This window comes from Scyliorhinus canicula, chromosome 14 (assembly GCF_902713615.1).
Source record: "Scyliorhinus canicula chromosome 14, sScyCan1.1, whole genome shotgun sequence".
Taxonomy (NCBI): Eukaryota; Metazoa; Chordata; class Chondrichthyes; order Carcharhiniformes; family Scyliorhinidae; genus Scyliorhinus; species Scyliorhinus canicula.
Window position 1 is genome coordinate 30633544 of NC_052159.1, and position 14218 is coordinate 30647761.

The following is a 14218-nucleotide window of genomic DNA, read 5'->3' on the forward strand; positions in this document are numbered from 1 at the left end:
GGCAGGAAGTATTATCGAAACCATATTAAAGAAAAAAATAGAAAAGTAACATTCGCACCGCAGAAGTGCCAGACAATGACTGTGTCCATCAAGGGAGAACCTAACCATCTCCCCTTGACATTCAATGGCATTCCCATCACTGAATCCCTAGCATCAACATCCTGGGGTTACCATTGACCAGAAACTGAACTGGACCACTGATATATGGGTGGCACGGTGGCACAGTGCTGCTGCCTCAGTGTCAGGGACCTGGGTTCAATTCCAGTCTTGGGTGTCTGTCTGTATGGGTTTACTCCGGGTGCTCTGGTTTCCTCCCACTGTTCAAAGGTGTGCAGGTTAAGTGGATTGGCCATGCTCAGTTGCCCCTTAGTGTCCAAAATGTTAGGTGTAGGTTACAGGCATAGGGTAGGGGTGTGGGCTTAGATAGGGTGTTCTTTCGGAGGGTCAGTGCAGACTTGATGGGCCGAATGGCCTCCTTTTGCATTGTAGGGATTATATGATTCTATGCTTAGTCATGATTCTATGATTCTATAAATATGGTGGCTACAAGAGTAGGACAAAGACTGAAATTCTGTGCCGAGTAACTCTCCTGTTTCCCCAAAGCCTGCCGACTATCTGCAAGGCACAAGTCAGGAGTGTGCTGGAATAGTCTCAACTTGCCTGGATGAGTGCAGCTCCAACAATAGTCTGGAAGCTCGACACCATCCAGGACAAAGCAGCCCGCTTGATTGGCATCCCATTCACCATCTTAAACATTCACCCCCACCACCAACAAACAGTAGCAACAATGCATACCATCTAAAAGATCATAGAATCCATAGAATACTTACAGTGCAGAAGGACGCCATTCAGCCCATCGAGTCTGCACCAACACTCCAAATGTGCATGCTACCTAGGCCCAATCCCCAGCCCTAACCCCGTATGCCTGGAACCCCACCCAACCTTTATTATGGCCAATCCACCTAACCTGCACATCTTGGACTGTGGGAGGAACCTGGAGCATCACGCAGACATGGGGAGGACATGCAAACGCCACACAGTCACCCAAGGTCGGAGTTGGACCCGGGTCCCTGACATTGTGAGGCAGCAGTGCGAGCCACTGTGCCACCGTGCCACCTCGCTGCAGCTCCTCAGTGAACCTCCTCCAACAACACCTTCCAACTCACAAACAACACCAAGAAGGACCACCAGCTGCAAGTTCCCTTCCAGGCTCTGTGATATCCTGACTGAGAACTATACTGTTGTTTCTTCATTGTCACTGGGTAAGTCCTTAAGAACACTGTGGGTGGGGCTACACCACATTCTCTGCAAGAGTTCAAGAAGGCAGCACGTCACAGCCTTCTCAAGGACAATTAGGGATGGGCAATAAATGCTGGCCTAGCCAGCGACACCCACATCCTGTGAACGGATACGAAAAGAAGAAAAGCATCTGGAAACCAAAATTAGAATAATAGCTAGCATGGATTTCAAACGTCGTCTTGCTTGACTAAACCTGTAGAATTCTTCGATGAGGTAACAGGAAAAGTAGGGAAGGATAATTTAGTAGATTTAATTAATCTAGATTTACAAAGTTGTCCCGAAATAGGCTAATGAAGAAAGTCGGGGAATACAGAGCAGTGACACAAGCAGCAGGATTAGAGGAGTAACAGAATCTAGAGATACAAACGCACCAGTCCCTAAAAACAGTGATGCAGATTAACAAGGCTATTAAAAAACAACAAGGGTTTATTTCTAAAGGAATAGAATTAAAAATTAGAGAGGTTAAGCTAAATTTGTACTAAACCTTACTTCGAGCGTATTGAGGGCGCTATTCTCCGGCCTCATTAAACTTTCGCTCAAGTGAAACGAGGCTGGTAAATAGCGGGAGAGGAGAAAAACGAGAACTGCGCCAGGCGCCAAACAGTTTGCGACACAATCGGCCCGCTCCCCTAGGTGAAATGGTGATCTCGCCGTCGCAAAGCAAGAAACCAATTTTTTTTTAAATTCATGCATGGGATGTGGGCGTCGCTGGCTGGGCAAACATTTATTGCCCTTCCCTGAGGGCAATTAAGAGTTAACCACATTGTTGTGGGTCTAGTGTCACATGTAGGCCAGACCAGGTAAGGACAACAGATTTCCTTCCCTAAGGGACATTAGTGAACTAGATGGGTTTTTATGACAATCGACAAAGGTTTCATTGTCACCTTTAGACTTTTTTTTAAAAAATAATTTTTATTGAAAGAATTTTTTACATGAAGATATTTACCCCAACTAACTATAAAATATTACAAAATATTCCCTCTTAACAAATATCCCCCCCCGCCCGAACTCGCACGCGCGTTGTCCCTCCCCCCCTCCCCCCTCCCCCAAAAACAAACAAAGCAACAATCAACATCAAACATGAACTGCGAGCAAATTTGCCCGCATTTCAACCGTAAGTAACCCACCACAACCGTTGTTGCCACCCCCCCCCCCCTCCCCTCCCCCCCGGGTTGCTGCTGCTGCGACCTCTGTACCCTATCTCTGAGCCAAAAAGTCGAGGAAAGGCTGCCACCGCCTGAAGAACCCTTGTACCGACCCTCTCAGGGCGAATTTGACCCTTTCCAACTGAATAAAGCTTGCCATGTCATTAATCCAAGTTTCCACGCTTGGAGGCCTCGCGTCCTTCCACTGTATTAGTATCCTTCTTCGAGCAACTAGGGACGCAAAGGCCAGTACTCCGGCCTCTCTCGCCTCCTGTACCCCCGGCTCCACCCCAACCCCAAAGATCGCAAGTCCCCATCCTGGTTTGACCCTGGATCCCACCACCCTCGACACCGTCCTTGCCACCCCCTTCCAGAACTCCTCCAGTACCGGACATGCCCAAAACATATGGACATGGTTCGCTGGACTTCCCGAACACCTGACACATCTGTCCTCACCCCCAAAGAACCGACTCATCCTTGTCCCCGTCATATGGGCTCTATGAATGAGGCTAAGCCTCGCACACGAGGAGGAAGAATTAACCCTCTCCAGGGCATCAGCCCATGTCCCATCCTCTATCTGTTCTCCCAGCTCCCCCTCCCACTTGGCTTTCAGCTCCTCTACTGATGCCTCCTCCACCTCCTGCATTACTTTGTAGATGTCCGATATCCTCCCCCCTCCGACCCAGACCCCCGAGAGCACCCTATCACTCGCCCCCCTACTGGGGAGCAAGGGAAACCCTTCCACCTGGCGTCTAGCAAATGTCTTCACCTGCAAATGTCTAAACATGTTTCCCGGGGGGAGCCCGAATTTCTCCTCCAGCTCTCTCAGGCTCGCAAACCTCCCATCTACAAACAGATCCTTCAGCTGCCTGATGCCCACCCTGTGCCAGCTCTGAAATCCCCCGTCCATGTTCCCCGGGATGAATCTATGGTTCCCTCTTAACGGTGCCTCCATCAGACCTCCCACTTCCCCCCTGTGTCGCCTCCACTGCCCCCAGATCTTGAGGGTGGCCGCCACCACCGGGCTCGTGGTGTACCTCGTGGGAGGGAGCGGCCATGGCGCCGTTACTAGGGCCCCCAGGCTTATGTTGCCACAGGACGCCCTCTCCATTCGTTTCCAAGCTGCCCCCTCCCCTTCCATCATCCACTTGCGCACCATCGATACATTTGCCGCCCAGTAATACCCCGAAAGATTGGGTAATGCCAGCCCTCCACTATCCCTACTCCGCTCCAGGAAGACCCTCCTCACCCTTGGGGTGCCGTGCGACCACACGTAGCTCATGATGCTACTCGTCACCTTTTTGAAAAAGGCCCTAGGGAGGAAGATGGGCAAGCACTGAAATAAAAACAAAAACCTCGGGAGGACCGTCATTTTAACGGACTGCACTCTGCCCGCCAGCGACAGCGGCACCATGTCCCACCTTTTAAATTCCTCCTCCATCTGTTCCACCAGCCTGGAGAAGTTCAGCTTGTGGAGAGTCCCCCAGTTCCTTGCCACCTGCACCCCTAAATATCTAAAACTCTTTCCTGCTCTCTTAAACGGGAGTCTCTCGATTCCCTCTTCCTGGTCCCCTGGGTGTATCACAAATACCTCACTCTTGCCCAAGTTTAGCTTGTACCCCGAAAAGTCCCCAAATTCTGCTAGCAGTTCCATCACCTCCGGCATTCCCCCTTCTGGGTCTGCCACGTATAGCAGCAGGTCGTCCGCGTACAGCGATACCCGGTGCTCCTCCCCGCCCCTTGTCAGCCCTCTCCACCCCCCTGAGCCCCTCAGTGCCATCGCCAACGGTTCAATTGCCAGTGCGAAGAGCAGGGGGGACAAGGGGCACCCCTGTCTGGTCCCCCGGTGGAGCCCAAAATACTCCGATCTCCTACCATTCGTCACTACACTTGCCGTCGGGGCCGAATAAAGCAGCTTCACCCATTTAATAAATCCCTCCCCAAATCCAAACCGTTCCAGCGTCTCCCACAGGTACTTCCACTCCACCCTATCAAATGCTTTCTCCGCGTCCAATGCCACCACTATCTCCGCCTCACCCTCCACTGCCGGCATCATGATGACGTTTAGCAGTCTCCGCACGTTCGTATTAAGCTGCCGCCCTTTCACAAAACCCGTCTGGTCCTCGTGTATCACCCCTGGCACACAATCCTCTATCCTGGTAGCCAGGATCTTTGCCAGCAACTTGGCGTCCACATTCAGGAGCGAGATAGGCCTATATGACCCACACTGCACGGGGTCCTTGTCCCGCTTCAAGATCAGAGAGATCAGTGCCTGCGACATTGTCGGGGGCAGAGCCCCCCCCTCCCATGCCTCGTTGAAGGCTCGTACCAGCACAGGGCCCACCAAATCCGCATATTTTTTGTAAAATTCCACCGGGAACCCGTCTGGCCCCGGCACCTTCCCCGTCTGCATATGCCCAATCCCCTTGACTAGCTCCTCTAACCCTATCGGCGCCCCCAGCCCCTCTACCAGCTCCTCTTGGACCTTGGGGAACCTCAATTTGTTGAAGAAGCCCTCCATCCCCCCTCCCCTCGTCGGCGGCTCTGACCGATACAGCTCCTTATAGAAGTCTCTGAAGACCCCATTTACTTCTGGCCCCTTCTGCACTACGTTCCCACCCCTCTCCCTCACTCCCCCAATTTCTCTAGCCGCATCCCGCTTGCGGAGCTGATGCGCCAACATCCTACTCGCCTTCTCCCCATATTCATAAATCGCGCCCTGCGCCCTTCTCCACTGTGTCTCTGCCTTTCTGGTGGTCAACAGGTCGAACTTAGCCTGCAAACTGCGCCGTTCCCCCAACAGCCCCTCCTCTGGTGCCTCCGCATATCTCCTATCCACGTCCAAAAGCTCCCCCACCAGCCTCTCCCTCTCCTGTCTCTCCTTCCTTTCCCTATGTGCCCGTATGGAGATCAGCTCCCCCCGGATCACCGCCTTCAGGGCCTCCCAGACCATCCCCACCTGCACCTCCCCCGTGTCATTAATGTCCAGATATCTTTCAATGCTCTTCCGGACCCTCTTACACACCTCCTCATCCGCCAGCAACCCCACATCCAGGCGCCACAGCGGACGCTGGTCTCGCGCCTCCCCCATTTCCAAATCTACCCAGTGTGGCGCATGGTCTGAGACCGCTATAGCCGAGTACTCCACTTCCCGTACTTTCGGGATCAGTCCCCTGCTCAATACAAAGAAGTCAATTCTAGAATAGACTCTGTGGACATGGGAGAAAAAGGAATACTCCCTCGCCCTCGGCCTCCCAAACCTCCAGGGATCTACCCCTCCCATCTGCTCCATAAACCCCCTTTAACACTTCTGCCGCTGCCGGCCTCCTACTCGTCCTTGAACTCGATCTGTCCAGCACGGGGTCCAGCACTGTGTTGAAGTCCCCCCCCCATGATCAGGCCCCCTGCCTCCAGGTCCGGAATGAGGCCCAGTAGGCGCCTCATGAAGCCAGCGTCGTCCCAATTCGGGGCATACACATTAACCATCACCACTTTCTCCCCCTGTAGCCTACCCTTAACCATGACATATCTACCCTCTTTATCCGCCACCACCTCCGCCGCCACGAACGACACCCTCTTCCCTACCAGGATCGCCACCCCCCCGGTTCTTTGCGTCCAGTCCTGAGTGGAACACCTGTCCCACCCACCCCCTTCTCAGGCGGACCTGGTCCGCCACCTTCAAATGGGTCTCTTGTAGCATTGCTACATCCGCCTTCAGTCCCTTCAAATGCGAGATTACTCTCGTTCTCTTGACCGGCCCATTCAGCCCCCTCACATTCCAAGTGATCAGCCGGGTCGAAGGGCAGCCCGCCCCTCTCCCCTGCCGACTAGCCATATTCTGTCACCTGCTCGCCCCGAGTCAGCCCTCCCCTTCTGACCCGCTCCCCATGGCGATGGCGCCCTCCCCCTACCCCTCCGGTCCTCAACTTCTCCTCCCTGGCCTTTTCAGTAGCAACCCGGTAGCCCCCCCCTTCCCCCCTCCCCCTCCCCCCCCCAGGCTAGGACCCCTCCTAGCCGCGATGCCCCCTCCATAGTACTTCCGTAAGTCAGCTGGTTTACGCTGACCTGGCTGCCCCTGCCACAATCCGACTCCTCCCGGCGTGGGGGACATCCCCCCCCTTACCACCCCTCCCTGACCCCGCTCCAGCGCGGGAAAGGGAGCCATTGCTGACCACGCCCCTTCCTCCCACCCTCCTCCCTCCTCTGCCCCGCGCGCGGGAAACCAGAGGAAAGCCCGCGCTTTCGCCCTGCCACTCCCCACCCCTCCATCTTCAGTTCCACCCCCGTCCCCGATCCCACACCAATAAAAAGAACCCCCACAAGAAACACATACCCCCGGTACTCCCCCCCCACCCCGCCCCCCCAACATAACATTATAAATAACAGAAAAGAGAAAAAAACCTGGTAAAGAGAAAAAAGGGGGTCCAAAAATACAGCCAAGTAAAAATCCAACCAAAAGAAAGCCACGTGTCCAGCTTAAAGTACCAGAGCGGCCACGACCGCCAAGTATCCCCCGGTTCTAGTTCGAGTCCAGCTTTTCTTCCTGGACAAAGGCCCACGCCTCCTCCGGGGGCTCGAAATAGTGGTGCTGGTCCTTATAGGTCACCCACAAGCGCGCTGGCTGCAGCATCCCGAATCTGATTCTCTTGTCATGCAGCACCGCCTTCGTCCGGTTGAACCGGGCCCGCCGCTTTGCCACCTCCGCACTCCAGTCCTGGTAGATCCTCACCGTCGAGTTCTCCCATTTGCTGCTCCTCTCTCTCTTGGCCCACCTCAGCACCCTCTCCCGGTCACTGAGTCGCTGGAACCGAACCAGCACCGCCCTCGGGGGTTCGTTTGCTCTTGGCTTCCTGGCCATTACTCTGTAGGCCTCCTCCAGTTCCAGGGGCGAAGGGACGGTCCCTGCCCCCATCAGTGAGCCCAGCATTTCTGCCACGTACCTCGGGAGGTCCGACCCCTCCAGCCCTTCTGCCAGGCCCAGGATCCTCAGGTTTTTCCGCCTCATGCGGGTATCCATCGCCTCCAGTTGGTTTTGCCATTTCAGGTGGAGTGCCTCGTGCACCTCCACCTTTCCCACGAGGACCGTGGCCTCCTCCTCCCTCACAGCCATCTCCTGCTGCAGCTCCCGAATTGACGCCTCTTGGGTCGCCTGGGCTCCCATCAGCCTGGTGGTCGTCGCGTTCATCGACTCCAGCAGCTCCACTTTCAGCTCCGTGAAGAAGCGCAGGAGAACGGCCTGCTGTTCTTCCGCCCATTTCCTCCAGTCCTCGGGTGCGCCGCCGGCCGCCATTTTGGGTTTCTTCCCCCGCTTTTTTCGGGGAGCTGCTACCGCTTTTTTTTCTGCCCCACTTCGGGTGACGACCATAAATTTTACAGGGTTCTCCTCTGGGAACCTTCCCCCACCAGGAATCGTCGTTCCAGCGCCGTTAGGGGCCCTCCAATCGGCCCGAAAACACCTTCCTCGCAGGAGCAGCCAAACGTGCGACTTAGCTGGTCATAGCCGCAACCGGAAGTCGTCACCTTTAGACTTTTAATCTTCAATAGACTTTTTATTGAAATTTCACCACCTGCCTTGGCGGGTTTCAAACCCAGGTTCCCAGAGCATGACTTTAGGCCTCTGCATTACAAGTCCAGTGACAATACCAATACGCCACTGCACCAGTTTCCCGTCATTCAGCAGCCTCACCAGCAAGAGGTCACCCTGGCGCTGATTAGTACTCCTTTTGAAAAACGTGAACCTGCTGGAAGGGCTTCAGAGAGGAGCCGAGAAGGTGAGTAGCCACCTTCGCTCACAGGCAGAGAGCCCGGGGGTTCTGGGATTGCCACCCCAGTGCTGGGGGGGGGGGGGGCTCCGCAGGGGTGGGCTGCCATGGGAGGATATGGGGGGTGCTGGGAAGGAGGGGCAACCAGGGGGCAACTGCACGCAGTTCCACCCATGCCAACCCCAGGATTAAGTGTACCCATCCCTGGGGCACCCCGAGTTCCTGCCTGACTGCCCCATTGACCACCATAGCCCCCACCAACTGCTGAGGCCTCTGGCTGTACAGCTGAAGGCTATTGCTAATAGGGAATTGGCAATCGTGGTTAAGTGAGCACTTACAACCCAGGTGGATTCCCATGGGTGGGCGGGCCTTGTAGCATGTGGAAGTCATTGCCTACCATCCCAATCACACCTTGATGCATGGACACTGTGCCTGAACACTGCAGGAGGCAGCACCAGACACACACAACATACGAACACCCATAGGGGTGTGGTGCCTGGAGAGATGGGCCACGATTTTGGAGGTCAGCCCGCATTGCGGAAGAAGATGACAGAGGCATCATGCTGGTTGTGCACAAAGGTGTTTATTATGTTTTTCAATCCCCCGCCATCCCGATGATGCCGCACCCTCGCCTCCGACCCCCCCCCCCTCCCCCCCAACCCCCCCTCCCCCAGCTCCTACCTACCCCACCACCCCATCCTCCTCTCACGGTGCCCTCAGTGATCTTTGACGTGCTTTTCCCTCCTAGTTTTAACACTACTTCAACGTGTGTCCGCAGGATGCACATCTGAGGTGGAGGCAGCCAGCTGCTTACCACCTCCCATGGACTTTGATGCCCCTGGCGGGCATACTCTGGGGGTTCTGAGGCCGGAGGGTCCCAGCTCACTTGTCAGTGGCACATGCACAGTTGTGCTGCCTTGTCCCGGGTGATTGCTGTGAAATGCAGCCTCATCAGAGGGTGGAACTCGGGGGAGCTGGTGGCCACCATTGCCATTCCATGGGAGATCTGGGTAGCCACCTAGTATCCCCTCCTCCTGCTCAGTGCCCATAGGGCTCTAGGGTTCACTTTGAGATGGTTCAAGCCCCAGCTGCCCCTGCATCATCTGCCTCTGCCAGCCCTGGTGGTTCCCCATGGTCCGCATCATCGTGTTGATGCCCTCGGCAATGCTCCTCAGTGATTGGTCCATGCTCTGCTGCGCCTCGGCAATGCCCACCTGCGACTGGGACAAGCTCCGCAGCGCCTCGGCCATTACTATCCGAAAGCGGGACATGTCCCTCAGAACCTCACCAAGGTCAGCCTGGTACTGGGTAACATACCCAGCGAGTCGGACATTCTGCCTAGACCCTCAGCCATGGCCGTCACCAACTGCGCGATGCCTTGGACACCTTCGTCAATAGTGCAGGCGTCGTGCACCAGGCTTACCACCACGGTCGCCACCCTAGCAGTGTTGGCCTAGGTGCCACTCATTGCTGGTGACATCTCCTGTTCTCGTAGCCTTCCGGACTCCTCCAAGTGGCTATGGATCTGCTGAAGTGTCGCTGAGACCTCCCTCTGACTGGTGCCGGACCCTTTCGTCTCCATCAGCTCCGGGATGACCTCTTCCACAGGCTCAGCATCAGGCTGGGGCCCAGTTGAGTCCTGGAATCCAGCACACCTCCAACTGTTGTCTTGCCTGGAGGTTCCTGCCGCCACCTAAGCAGTGTGTGCTCATCAGCAGCAGTGTGGTGCCAATAGCGTGTCCCACTGAGGTGCGTGTAGCTGCGCTGGTGGAGGATGTGGATGACAGCTATGATGCCTCTATCGTGTATTCCTCAGAGCTCTCCTCCAAGGTCTTCTCCTGGGAGGCTGGAGAGGGGACCACCCAGGATAAGTCGGTGCCATCGGCTGGAGGGCCTGTGGGGAAGGGACTTGTGGTCATTGGGAGGGTTTAGTCAGTCAGTCTGGCAATAACAACTCATGTTTGACAGGTCCTCCGGGTGGGGCCCGGTGGTTCATCACTTCCGTGGCGTCTGCCAGCATCCGCGTTGGTGACCACCCTGTCCTTGGCCATACTGGTCACCTCCAGGGCATGCTCCTCGAAGATGCTGAGGATCCTGATGTCTAGCACACCATCGCCTGTCTGGGTCCTTTCCCGGCGATTGGGTGAAGTGGGTGTGGTGGGGGGAGGACGTAGGCATAGGTGTCTACTCACTCGTGCTGCACAGTGTAGGTCATCGACCTTCTTCCTGTAATGGAGGCCAGTCCTCTTGGTCACACATGAGGCGCTCATACTCGCCGCCACTTCATCCCAGGCGGCACTGGCTGCCGTATGACTCACCTTCCTGGACCCTCGGGGTAATAGGACATCCCTCTTGGCCTCAACAGCATCGAGCAGCCTCCCCAGATCAGCACCCCCCCCCCCCCCCCCCCCCCCCCCCCCGGTCTTGGGGCTGGTCTCTGCGTCATTGTTGCGAGCTGGCTGGGGTTAGCTAAGCAAGTGCAGCTTAAGTGCTGTTCGGCTATGTTAGTCGGGGGCTGGTGAGTGCGGTCCTGGCGAATCAGCTGACGAGCCTTCATATGCAGTGAAAAGCCCTTAAAGCCTCGATAAATGGACCAATTAACGTTGAATTGCGTTGCCGACCTCATTGGGCCGAGTACCGGGAAGCTCACAGCAATTCCCACTCGCTACAACACTTAGAAACCTTTTCAGAGAATCGCGCCCTGAGAGAACTGTGTGCAGTTCTGGTCGCAAAATTATAAAAAAAGGATAAAGAGAAATTGGACAGATGACAAAAAAGATTTACAATAATGGTACCAGAACTGTATAGTTATACCCAGCAGGAAAGGAGGAACAGCTTGATTCTGCTTTTCTCTAAAATGAGAAGGCTCCAGATTTTGATTTTGATTTTGATCTTGTGGAAGAGCAAAACTAGGGGCCATCAATATTATGATAGCCAGCAAGAAATAAGATAAGGGGCGTGATTCTCCGACCCCCCGCTTGGCCTGTGAATCGCCGGGGGGGGGGGCATGAATCCCACCCCGCCGCCGGCTGAGTGGCCGCCCGTTTTCGGCGGTTCCCGCCGGCGTGAAATACAGCAGGTCCTTACCGGCGGTTCCTGGCTCTGCGGGCGGCCTACAGATTCCTCGGGGGCGCGGGGGGATCTGGCCCCAGGGGGCGCCCCACGGTGGCCTGGCCCGCAATCGGGGCCCACCGATCCTCGGGCGGGCCTGTGCCGTGGGGGCACTCTTCTCCTTCGCGTCGGCCGGTGTAACGGTCTGCTATGGCCAGCACGGAGAAGAAGACCCCTGCACATGTGCTGGGATGACGCCAGCACACGTTGGTGCTCCCGCGCATGCGCCAACAAGCGCCAGCCGGCAGTGGCCCTTCGGCGCCGGTTGGCTCTGTCATAATATACACTCATGTATATAATGAGGTGCAGACAGGCAGTGATTGACACATAGGGTGACCAGTAAGCATACAACACAGTACAGCCAATCACCAGACAGGACACTACTACTATAAAGCCAGAGGGCACTAGGTTTCCCGCTCTCTCTGGACCCAGCCACTGAGACAGTCAGAGTCCACGAACTAGCAAGTGCAAACACCATGCGGTAGCTAGTAAGTCTGGTCAGGCTACTACTAGGTCTCCAGTCAGATCAGTATAGTGTCGACCCACAGTTGAATAAAACAGTGTTGGATCTTCTCAAGAGTTAGACGTCTGTTTTTAGCTTCCCTGCATCGAGTGCAGTCCACATTGAACCAATCTGCCTAACACATCAGGCGCGGCGCCAACCCCACCGGCGCCGGCACTAGACCCTGAAGGCGTGGAGAATTCCGCACCTTCCGGGCGGCCCGATGCCGGAGTGGTTTACGCTACTCCTCGGCGCCGGTACGGCCCGCCCCACCGGGTAGGGGAGAATCCCGCCCAAGAAATTCAGAAGAAACTTCTTTACCCAGAGTCTGCTGCCAATGCAGAACATACTAACACAGGGAGTCATGAGGTAAATAATATAGATACATTTAGATGGAAAGTTGGATGAATATATGTGAGGGAGAAGGAAATAAAGGGTCATATCGACAGAGTTTGTTGAGAAAAGTATGAGGAAGCTGGAATGGAGCTTGCATATTGGTATGGACTGCCTCGGTGAAAGGCCTGTTTCTGTGCCGTACATTTCATGTAATTCTATTTCTGATGTGATTTAACCCAACGGTACACAATTTCTGCAGTCAAGCATTACAAAGCAAGGCAGCCAACTGTAAATTTTAATTGTGTAAACTAGATTGTATTATAGTAAATGTTACAATGTCTTTAATCTGAGGACAGGCTAAATGTTGTACAGAGGCAAATAGCAAAATCCCTAATCCCTCTCAGAATCATTGATTGGAATTTTAAATGGGTCTCTCTGTGTCTGGTGGTATGTAAAAATGTTAAGAATCTGAATCCCAACCTGAACCTACCCACTTTCGGTTTCAACCAAAGTGTAGGGGAGGGGGCGGGGGTGGTTGGGGTGTGCTGAGGGTGGTGGAGGTGCAAAAGGGGAAGGCAAGTAACTCACTCCCAGGAGGCAGGTTGTGGATAAAATATTATCGTGAAGCTGTGCATCTTCATATTTAACCACCATTTGAATTTTAACTTTGGTTGGCCGAGTTGTATCCGGGCCTCAGGATACCCGGCGGCTAAAGGGAGACGAAGACCGCTAGATACAAGGAAGGAACTATCCTTTCACTTACTTGCTGGATCCAGTTTATCTGGGTCACCCACAATTTCCCCCTCAAACCATTCTGACGCAACCACACTCTTCTGACCTTGCTGTCCGCCAATCTGTCCAATCTCTATCTCAACTCCTCTGATTTCTCTCCCCACCGCCCCTTCCCCCACCCACTGTGACTCTTCCAGTTTCCCCCATGAGGCCTTGACCGTTCCCCTGACACTCATTCATTTCAACACCACCCCCCTGCACCCCCAACCTCTATCCTCTCCGTTCCCTGACTGCAGCTCAGCCTGGTTTCCGAGTCAGAACACAGCCAGCCTCTCTGCAGAATTTGAAGGCAATCCCAATACCCAAGTGAATATCCAGTCCATGGAAACCAGCAGCAAAGAAGGAGTCCATTTGGCCCATTGTGACCCTGCTGTCTCTTTGAACGAGCAGTCGAAGTAGCCCACAACTCTACTTTTTCTGTGTTATTCCTTTCCTTCCACAAGGCCCGAAAGAGGTGCTTATTAGGTGAATTGGACATTCTGAATTCTCCCTCAGTGTACCCGAACAGGCGCTGGAGTGTGGCGATGAGGGGATTCTCACAGTAACTTCATTGAAGTGTCAATGACAGCCTACTTGTGACACTAATAAATATTATTATTATTATCCTCATGGATGTGGCCAACTCTGAGCGGCCAAAAAACTCCTGTATTTATTTCCCCTCCCCAATCTTTTCTAGGGTTTTTGATTCTAAGCTCTAATTATTGCTAGAAACTTGCTAGAAAGATCAAAGTGAAATGAAAGGGAAGGACGGATGGTCCTGGTGGGATTAATGTTGGGAGCGCCGGGGGAGGGGAGGGTGGCGCCGGGCTGGAGAAGTGTGTATGGGTGGAACCTGCTGGTGCCAGGTCCCTGAGGGAGACAATATCTTGGCGGCCGTCGGGGTACGCCACATAGGCATGCTGGGGTTGGCATGGAGCAAGTGCACCCTATCCACCAACGGATCTGCCTTGTGGAGTCGGACGTGCCTAAGGAGCAGGACCGGTCCTGGAGCTGCGAGCCAAGTCGGGAGCGACACCCTGGATGTGGACTTCCTGGGGAAGGCAAAACAACGCTCATGGGGTGTGTTATTCGTAGTGGTGCACAGTAGTGACCGGATGGAGTGTAGTGCATCAGGGAGGACCTCCTGCCAGCAAGAGGCTGGGAGGTTCCTGGACCGTAGGGCCAGCTGGATACCATACCGTCCCGTTCTCCCTCTCTACCTGCCCGTTTCCCCGGGGGTTGTAGCTGGTCGTCCTGCTGGAGGCGATACCCCTGCTGAACAGGAACTGACG